Consider the following 11314-nt stretch of genomic DNA (forward strand, 5'->3'; position numbering starts at 1 on the left):
CATACCTAGACCCGATATTCAAGCAATCACATACTTGATAATTTCGCAAAATTGGATCACTTTTGTTTACTTAGCCCCAATAATTCACGGTGAAGAAACTAACTTGTTGATGAAAATATTAGCAAATAGAAGCAAAGAGGAGGTTTAATGTTTACTAGTCTTTGTTCCCTAACTATGGTGTATAATGTATGCAGAACTTAGACACATTCAAAGACACACAAAAAGCATGCGCTTGTCAAGAGTTTTTGGCGTATGACACTATGGCTACTGCTTTGTCTGGAAAGATATCCATTTTTTTTAATGATGTGGAACCTTATCAATGTAGAACCCTTTGGACTAACCCCTGGGGAGTAAACCACAGAGATACACGACACCACCTGCAAGAACCATGTATTAGGTAATCCAAAGGAACTCCTAATGTGAAATTGAAGTCTACAGTTCAGCTCAAGCCCACCCATTGACAACTAGGTCGCACTTTGATGGGTAAAAGAAATAAACACAAGGGCCTAAGTATGACTAACACAGATGGTTGGTTAATGCCTTTCAACTCAAATTCTTGCTTGCGTAATTCCTCCTTTCTGGCTTCTGATCTAGCACTCCTTTGCACCTCAAAGATCACAGCAACTCCTGCAACCTATATATGTAGGAAGAATTGGTATTTAGTGTGGTAAGCAAGTACTTTGGTGTGTTTGTGTATATATGTATGTATGTATATATCTGGACATAAATATGTATAAAAAAATTCAGATATACGAAGACAAAGTAGATTTGAAAAATTATGAAAACATTGTTAAAGACAATTGTGCGGATACAGTAATCTGAAAAATAAATGCGACTTTGAGGCGTGTTGATCACTATCTTTAAGGTGATAATTGCCCTCACTTGAAAGAGTTTGCTACCGGGTTACAAGCAATTCACCTCCATGATACAACAAAGTCACTAACTGCAGATAGCAATTTTGAAGTTTTTCCTTCAGAGTTTCTCTACAAAATTGTGCAAGTGACTGAAAATATGAGAGAAATAGAATATCAAATTCGTGGGTCTCATCCCCTATTTATAGAGAATGAAGTGACACCATGTGAAAGATCACAACTCTTAATTTGTGACTTTTCAACTGGCATTTATTGGTTTAAAGGTCATGATGTTTCATTTAAAAACCAAAGGGTATGACTTAGCCTAGTGGTTAGCAGACGCCTCACTTGGGAAAGGGAGGGCATTGGTTCAAGTCTCTAGAAGTGTCTTTTCAATTAAATTGATTCAAAGTGCATATTCGACCCATGTGCAAACACCCAAGTGTTGTGACTCTTTGGCCCACGTACAAGGCTTGGTTGGCCCAAGCATTGTGTCTGTCCAAGTCCAACACTTCACAAAATTATAAATCAAATTGCACTTGTGGAGTTTGAACTCCTACCCTTTCATTTGAAACAACATACCATTACCACTGAACCAATGCATCTCTTTGAGATAATGGTTCAAGTAAATACATAATAACTCATACTCAATAAATTCACATATTTAATATCACAATCTATATTAAATATAACAATCCCCCACTTAGATTGCGATATTAAATTTTCAGTCAAATACTGATATCCTCATGCATACAAGAAGGTATCTCTCGACTTAAACCTTTAATTAGTGTAAGTATCTCAAATTCTTAACAAAGTCAATGGTGGCCTAGGCTTAAACCAAGACTCTATACGCTAAGAACGAAAATACCACACACATGATCCTATCCAATTTTAGCGAGATAACTCACCAATTATTTACACTAATTCACGTGCTCCATCCTGGCATTCATGAACATTCACAAAAGTAAACCTTAAACTTTTGCTAGAAGTTGTCCCCACCTCTTATGTTCACATAAGTAAAGTTTCTTTCTGTATCTCTGTTACTTCAGACATTTATACAACTATTGAACTTCATTAAGAGTATAATATCCATCCTACATTTAGCGTAACTGCCAGCACTGACCATCCTAGAAGGGTTTCTCATATTAAATTAAATTTCAGTACTATCCCAACCACATACCTGTAACTTGTTATTACCCATTAAACCTTAGACTATTTATTAATAGTGTAAGGTTGGGTTCCTATTACAGGTGACTTTTAAAAGAAAGGCTTCAAACCCATTCCACTAGATGTACTATTCACCATATCTCTCGAGAGTCCCTTTGTGAAAGGATCCACCAAGTTTTTACTTGACCGCACATATACAATAATGATAATACCATCACTTATTAATTGTTTGACATATTCATGTCTCAAACTAATATGTCTAGATTTTCCATTATAGACCTTGCTATAAGCCCTAGACATAGTAGCTTCACTATCACAGTACAAAGAAATGGCTGACATCGGTTGTGGCCACAATTTTATGTCAAATAACAAATTCCTCAGCCATTCTGCCTCTTTGCCCTCTGCCGCCAAGGCTACAAATTCAGATTCTATTGTAGAATGTGAAATACATGTCTGTTTCTTAGAAGCCCATGAAACAGCTCCACTACCAAGGGTGAAAATCCAACCAGACGTAGCCTTATTATCACTTTTACTAGTAATCCAACTAGCATCACAATATCCTTCTAGTACAGCAGGAAAATTGATATAATACAGTCCCAACGAACTAGTTCTTTTAAGGTACCCAAGGAATCCACCAATTGTTTTTCAATGCTCCGTACTAGGATTACCCGTATATCTAGAAAGTTTACATACTGCAAAGGAAATATCTGGCCTAGTGCAATGCATTGCATACATTAAACTGCCAATTGGACTAGCATATTCTAACTGAGCAACCGCTCTCCCAGCATTCTCAGTTAATTTAAATGAAGAGTCGTATGGAGTATTTGCTTCTTTAATTCCTAAGTGTTGAAATTTAAGAAGTATTTTCTCAACATAATGAGATTGACATAAAGCATAACCTCCACTATGTTTCTTTACTTTGACACCCAAAATAGTGTCAACTTCATTAAGATCCTTCATTTTGAACTTTGAAGATAAATACTTCTTAGTTTCAGATATTCCTTCCATATCTGTTCCAAATATAAGTAAGTCATCCACATAAAGACATATTATAACACCATAACAATCCGTGAATTTAGAATAAATACACTTATCAGCATTATTATGCCTAAATCCATGAGATAAAATTACCGAGTCAAATTTGTCATGCCATTGTTTTGGTGCTTGCTTTAATCCATACAATGACTTAATTAATTTGCAAACTTTCTTTTCTTGCCCATGCATAACAAATCCTTCTGGTTGTTCCATGTACACCTCTTAATCCAATTCACCATTTAGGAAAGTAGTTTTAACATCCATTTGGTGTACATATAAGTTATATATTGAAGCTAGTGCCATAAGGACTCTAATGGATGTAAATCTAGCCACTGGGGCATACGTATCAAAATAGTATGTGCCCTCTTTTTGTTTAAAATCTTTGACTACTAATCTGGCTTTAAAAGTTTGAAGAGACCCATCTGTATTGTATTTTCTCCTAAATACCCACTTACAACCAATAGGTTTTGATCCAGGAGGCAAGTCTACTAAAACCCAAGTATTGTTTGACAATATTGAGTCTATTTCATCATTTATTGCCTCTTTCCAAAATGAAACATCTCTAGAAGTCATAGCTTTTTTAAATATTTTTTGATCTTCTTCTATATTTAATAGAATGGGTATCTTATTTAAAACATCATCTCTATTTCCTTCCAAAAGGAAAACAATAGCCTAAGATGACACAAAATCTGGATCCAAGTTTTTCTCTTTTCTAACTCTTTGACTTCTTCTCGGTTCAGTCAATGTGTCAGGAATTATACAATTCATTTTCCGACTCAAGTTAGATTCTAGTGTTTGAGTAAGATCTGATACTGCTTTAGAATCATTATAGAATTTATCTTCAATAAATTCCACATACTTTGATTCTACTATAACGTTAGAATCCAAATCCAAAAGTTTATATGCTTTTGAATTCTCAGCATATCCTACAAAAACACTCTTGATTGCCCTTGGATCTAATTTTGTTCTTTTTGGGTCCGGAACTCTATAAAAGGCTAAACAGCCCCATACCCTTAGGTATTCCAGATTTGATTTCCTACCTTTCCACAATTCATATGATGAAATTTTGAATTTCATAGAAGGTATTATATTATGCAAATAACATGTCATGAGCAATGCTTCTCCCCATAAATTTAAAGACAATTTTGCATTCAAAATCATAGCATTTACCATATCAACTAGTGTCCTATTTTTTCTTTCCGCTAAACTATTTTGTTGTGGGATATAGGGTGCACTAGTTTGATATATTATGTCATTCTCCTCGCAGTACAAAGAAAATTCAGTAGGAAAATATTCACCGCATCTGTCACTGCGAAGAATCTTAATTTTCTTTTCCTTTTGATTTTCAACAACAGACTTATAAGATTTAAACATATTGAAGGCTTCATCCTTACTTTTCATTAAATATACATATGTATATTTTGAGAAATCATCAATAAAAGTAATAAAATATCTATTGCCTCCTCTAGTTAAAATACCATTTAATTCACAAATATCATAATGCACAAGTTCTAATAATTATGTATTTCTGTCTGTTTTAGGAAAATGTTTCTTTGTCAATTTTGCTTGAATGCAAATTTCACATTTAGCATCATGTCCATAATTATATAGAATTAAACTATGTTTAGACATAAACTTTAAAAATTTAAAGTTCAAATGTGCTAAACGATTATGCCACAAAGTAGAAGACTCAACAATATAAGCAAAATCAGAACTTATTTTATTTATACTTAATTTATACATTTCATCACAAGAGTACCAACAAACACTCCCCATTTGGAAAGAATTACATTATCAGACTCGATTACGGTCTTGACACCATTCTTACAAAGCAAATTTGCTAATACAAGATTTTTCTTTATTTCTGGAACAATAAGAACATTAACAAGAATAAGTTTCTTCCCATAAGTGAACTGAATTTTCCACAGTTCCTTTTCCCACAACTTTTGCAGAGTTGTGATTTCTCATTAGTACTACATGTCCATCTGCTGCATCTTCATAATTTTTTAATTGAGATCTATGATTGCAAACATGAACGGTAGCGCCTGAATCATACCACCAATCAGAAGACTCGGTTGTTGTAACCATATTTAACTTTGTAATCATACTAATGTGCATTTCAGAGACCATGGCCACAATTTCCGAAGTCTCCTTTTCGATCAGATTTGCACTATTGAGATTGCTATTTTCTTTCTTGTATTTCTTCTTGTACTTGCATTCACGTTTAAAGTGCCCCTTTTTTCCGCAATTGTAACAAGTTTTTATTTTCTTGGACTTGTCACCATTGTTGGAAAAATCATTAAATTTTCTCTTGTTTCCTCCAAAATTACCTTGAAACTTATTTTTCTCATCAACAAAGTTCACTTTAGAGTCATTTTGAAAAAATAATTTCTTATCACGAATTCAAGTTTCCTCTTCAATTCGTAAATGTTTTTGAATTTGCTCTATAGTGAAATCTCATGTTGTGTGCATAAGTTTCTTTCTATAATTATTCCAACCTGGAGGAAGTTTGGCAATAATAGCCCCAACTTGCAAAGGTTCAGAAACTTCAACATTAAGATCTCGAAGTTTATTCACAAAAACTTACAATTGATGAACTTGATCCATCAACGAAGTATTATCATTCATTGTAAATTCAAAATATTTCATAATAAGGAATTTATCCGTACCTTACTTTTCAATTCTATATTTTAATTCCAATGTATCCCAAATCTCTTTTAGTGACTTGATTGATGTAAATAAGTCGTAGAGACGATCGGAAAGTATATTTAGAATGTGTCATCTACATACCACTTCATCTTCTTTGCGCTTCTTGCATTCTGCCTTGATTTGATCATTATCGTCAGGTTTGGGTTCTGGAAGTACTGGCAAGTTCAAATCCAAAACATACGCAATCTTCAATGTAGTTAGAATAAACATCAACTTGTCTTTCCAACGATTAAAATTTGTTCCATCAAACCTATCTAGTTTGACAAAGTCTTGATTCATCGTCTTGAAAGTCGTCATATCAGATTCTGATCTCATTGCGATTATCACCTTAAAATTGTTAAAGACAATTGTGCGGATACAGTAATCTGAAAAATAAATGTGACTTTGAGGCGTGTTGATCACTATCTTTAAGGTAATAATTGCCCCCACTCGAAAGAGTTTGCTACCGGGTTACAAGCAATTCACCTCTAGGATACAACAAAGTCACCAACTGCAGATAGCAATTCTGAAGCTTTTCCTTTAGAGTTTCTCTACAAAATTGTGCAAGTGACTGAAAATATGAGAGAAATAGAATATCAAATTCGTGGGTCTCATCCCCTATTTATAGAGAATGAAGTGACACCATGTGAAAGATCACAACTCTTAATTTGTGACTTTTCAACTGGCAGTTACTGGTTTAAAAGTCATGATATTTCATTTAAAGACCAAAGGGTATGACCTAGCCTAGTGATCAGCAGGCGCCTCACTTGGGAAAGGAAGGGCATTGGTTCGAGTCTCCAGAAGTGTCTTTTCAATTAAATTGATTTTTGAAACATTGCACCCTATCAAAGTGCCTATTCAGCCCATGTGCAAACACCCAAGTGTTGTGACTCTTTGGCCTACGTGCAAGGCTTGGTTGGCCCAAGCATTGTGTCTGTCCAAGTCCAGCACTTCACAAAATTATAAATCAAATTGCACTTGTGGAGTTTCGAACTCCTACCATTTCATTTGAAACAACATACAATTACCACTGAACTAATGCATCTCTTTGAGATAATGGTTCACGTAAATACATAATAACTCATACTCAATAAATTCACATATTTAATATCACAATCTATATTAAATATAACAGAAAACAAGTAAATAAACAGTACCGAGAAGACAAAGAGCTCCCCAATGAGGTCTACAGCAGCTTGAACAGCTTTCTCTTCATTCAAAGGGCGAATCTCAACATCGGTTGCATGACCATATATGCGTCTTTGCATTTGAGTTGAGAATTGATGGTTTGCCTGGTTCCAATCATCATAGGTGAAAACAATGAATTTTATAGTGCAGTAGGACTTCTCATTTTTTCTCTAATATACCAACCACAAACACTAATATCAAAACAACAACTATGAAATAATTAGATGGGTCATGGCCATAAGTGCACAATTTACTCATGTCTAGAATGCTATTCAATTCAATTACGTACAATGACCGGTTCTTGATGGAGGGAGATTAAAAATATGCATTTGTAACGGGTAAGCGAGTGATGTCGAGTAATCTAGTACCTGGGCGATGTCAACGATGACCTGGTGGAACTTCGGATGAAACGCAGCCTATTGCTTAAGTCTGCTGGCCACGGGTTTGTTGAGAGTCTTCAAGACCAGCGTCCCTAGCTTAATAGGGGGAGTACCATAGTAATAGACGAGCACCAAATGCTTGATATATGGCCTATATAATTGAACCCAATTAAGGAAATGGGAGCTTCGAAAATGATTGACTAAAAATAGGTGGGATATAAAAAGGGTTGTGGCCAATGTTGGTATTGTTGTTTGTTACTTGTTGGACTGGATCAGAGAGGTTCCGTTTCTTGATGAAAGAGGGCAGACGAGGGTGTCAAAGAAAAGACACACCCAAGGCACTAGAGAATTAGGCTTGCAATTAATCAATGGTTACGTGAAATTAGATCATGCGACGAAGAAAAATGTGGACATCTACTATGAATTTATTTTCTCCCTACTAAGAGTTCAAAGTATGATTAGGATTAGAAAAAACTATTTGTGTAAGTTCGAGGAGTACAAATCTTGTCAAATTCAACCTTTTTTCAAAAAACAAAAAAAAAACTCACTAAAAATACTTTAAAAGATTTTGTAACTAATTTGTATCTAACATTATTTGTAGACGAGAGATGATAAACTTACCACTAATTTGACATGAGTTAGTGTCATAAAAGTCTTCTCACTTTCATTTCTTTGGTGACGTCGGAGGAGAAGAGGTAGTCACTGTCTATTCCTCAGTAGTAGAGTTTTTTTTCCTTCACTGAGTGGGGGATTGTGGCGGAGCTATTATGGAAGAATTGGGAGTGAAGTGGGATAAGTTGAGGCTCAATGATGAAGAACAAACAGAAATTGAAATTAATTTTGGTGGATTGGGTAGTATTAAGTAGAACCGCAGCTTGATTGGTCAAATTTGTATAGAACGTCGTATAAGTAAAGAAGTAATTCGATCAATAATGCTAAAGTTGTGGAAGGTTGACAATGTTGTTTTCAAGGAGATTCGATCGAACACTTTTGTTATAACATTTGCAAATGAAGTGGACAGAGACCGAGTTATGGAAGGATGCCCTTGGTTGTTTGACAACCACTTGTTTGTACTGAAGCATTTTAAAGGTACAATTCAACCACATCTGATGGAATTCAATTAGGAACAATTATGGGTTCATTTGTATGATCTTCCTATGTTTTGTATGAACCGAGATATAGGAGAATAGATAGGATCAACAATTGGAAGGGTTCTGAAAGTGGATGTGCCTAATGACGATGTTGGATGGGGTAGTTTTCTGAGAGTAAAAGTAGAGATGGATTTGAGAAAGGTTGTGGCTCGTCGGCGTACAATCAACATTAATTCACAAAGAATGTGGGTGCCGATTCGATATGAGAAGCTCCCTAAGATATGCTTTAGGTGTGGAAAAAATCTTCATGGTGATAAAGGATGTTTGATCGGTGATCAAAGTACGAGATTTGGTATAGACAAAGGCAGCCAATTTGGGCTATGGTTTTGGGCGGATAATGGCAGTCGGCGTAGAGTGGAAGGCTTAAAGGAAAGCAGTGAACATCCCCAAACATCAAAAGCGATGGAAGATAGTCCATCTGAATCAAGTTAAAAACCCAGGCACGTTGGTTGCAGACGAGACCACAGTGGGTCAATGGAGCCAATGTTCATTAGAGAGAATTACGACGGTATGGGAGGGATAATGGAGAATTCAAAAAGAAGAGAGATGATAACGCAGGGTTTAAATCAAGGCTTATCTAGTAATTATGATAAGGTCGTATGGGAGACAGTTCAGGAGATTAGTGGGAGGTTGACTGATGAATTGGATAAGGGAAGTGAAGAAAGGCTAGTAGAGGTGAAAGCAAATATGGGCTTAAAGGTGTCCACACTTCAAAGCCCAGACGTTGTTTTTAGTGAACAAGGGCCCGTTAAGGTATTGCCGTCCATCGTCTCTTCTCTCGTTAGTGTTGATTAGTTGAATGGAGTTGGTTTGGGATTAGAACACTATGAGAAGCAAGATGGAAATTCAGAGGAAGGGAAGAGGAGGAGCTGAAAATGGTGGGCGGGGGGTATCGGTGGTATAGGTGAGTCCACCACCTTATCCTATCTTACTAAATGACCATGTTTGGGGTAGATAGAAGATGATAACATTGGGAAGGGTGGGAAGAAATCAATGGTTGTTAATGGATCAGAGGCTTTCCTAAATGATTTGGCATCGACGGAGGCTGCTAGTTAGCCCTGCCGGGACCAATGAATATAATTAGTTGGAACTACCGAGAGCTTGGAAACCCTTGGACAGCTCAAGACCTTTACTTTTTGGCAAAGGGAAAGCCTAGGGTGCTGTATTTAATGGAAACAATTTTGAAGTCACCAAAATTGGAGAGGTTGAAAAGAAATTGGGATATGATAACTGTTTTGTAGTTGACCCAGTAGGTAGGAGTGGGGGACTTGCAATACTCTGGAAGTTAGAGGTGGAAGTGGAAGTGAAAGTCTTCAATTACTCATTGAGGCATATTAGTGTTTGGGTCTATGATGACAGGGTAAAAACTAAGTGGCTTCTTACTGGTTTTTATGGTCATCCAGACGTGAGTACGAGGAATGAGTCTTGGGATCTTTTGAAGAGACTTAAGCCAACTAATAAAGCCTGGTGTGTGGTGGGAGATTTTAATGAAATCCTTTTTCAATTTGAGAAAAACGGGGAAGAGCAAGATCAGAAGCTTAGATGGAAAGGTTCTGATTAGCTCTTGAAGAAAATAATCTGTATGATTTGAATTTTGTTGGAGATATGTATATGAGGAGTAATAAACATGCAGATGTGAGTGTTACAAAGGAGGGATTGGACACGATAGTGGCCAATAATTTGTGGAAAGAACTATATAAAGAAGTAAGGATAGAGGGTTTACCAGCAGTTAGCTCAGATCACAAACTTTTATTAGTATCCTTTAAGAGGGGCTTTAACAGGCAATACAGAACAATGAAGGCCTTCGGGTTTGAAGCAAAGTGGATCAAAGAGGGGGAGTGTGCAAACATTATAAAGAAATAGTGGAACTCTGGTGTCTTACCTAACCTTCCTCTGAAGAGAGTTCATGCTGCCCTTAACAAATGTAGCAGTTTTCTTTTCAAATGGAATAAACAGAGGAGTATATGCAGTGAGAAGGTTCTAAATGAAAAGTGTGAACTTATTAGCAGATTGCAAGCAATAGAGGGGGCTTAGAATGTAGATTCGATTAAGAATCTACAAAGGGAGGTAGGCTTTTTGTTAGAGCAGCAATACTTAAGGTGGAGACAAAGGGCTAAAAATAACAAGTACCAGCTAGGTGATAGAAATACAAAATATTTTCATGCATGTGCTACCCAAAGGAGGAAGAAGAATCAGATTGCTCAGGTTCTTAACTCTCAAGCAGTGCTTAGAACAAATCAAGAAGGGATACAACAAGCTTTCCAGCATTACTATAAAGAGGTTTTTCAAACAATGAATCATTCCAAAGCAAATGTTGATAATTGCTTACAGCATGTGGATGCAAGAGTAACAATAGAGATGAACAAGGAGCTGCAGAAGGATTTTACTAGGCTGGAAGTTGAAGCAGCACTCTTTCAAATGGCCCCTTTAAAATCCCCAAGTCCTGATGGGTTTGGGGCCTGTTTCTATCAATCCTATTGGGGAGTGTTGGGTGATGAAGTTAGTTCAGTTGTTCGTATCTTCTTAAATAGTGAGCCTTTATGTATTGATATAAAATCCACTTATATAACTTTGATCCCTAAGGTGCAAAATCCTAAGTTTGTTGGTGAATTTAAGCCCATAAGTTTGTGCAATGTTTTGTACAAAATCATTACTAAAACTATTGAAAACAGATTGAAAAAAGTGCTGCCTGATGTGATTTCTTTGTTTCAAAGTGCCTTCATTCTTGGTAGAGCCCCGTTTGGATTGAGAGATAAGATGAGATGAGTTGAAATGGTTTGTGAATAATAATGAGATTTGTGAGTTAAAATTTATGAATAATAGTGAGATGAATTGAGATGATCTCAACTCACCT

Source organism: Juglans regia, chromosome 4, assembly GCF_001411555.2.
Source record: "Juglans regia cultivar Chandler chromosome 4, Walnut 2.0, whole genome shotgun sequence".
Lineage (NCBI taxonomy): Eukaryota > Viridiplantae > Streptophyta > Magnoliopsida > Fagales > Juglandaceae > Juglans > Juglans regia.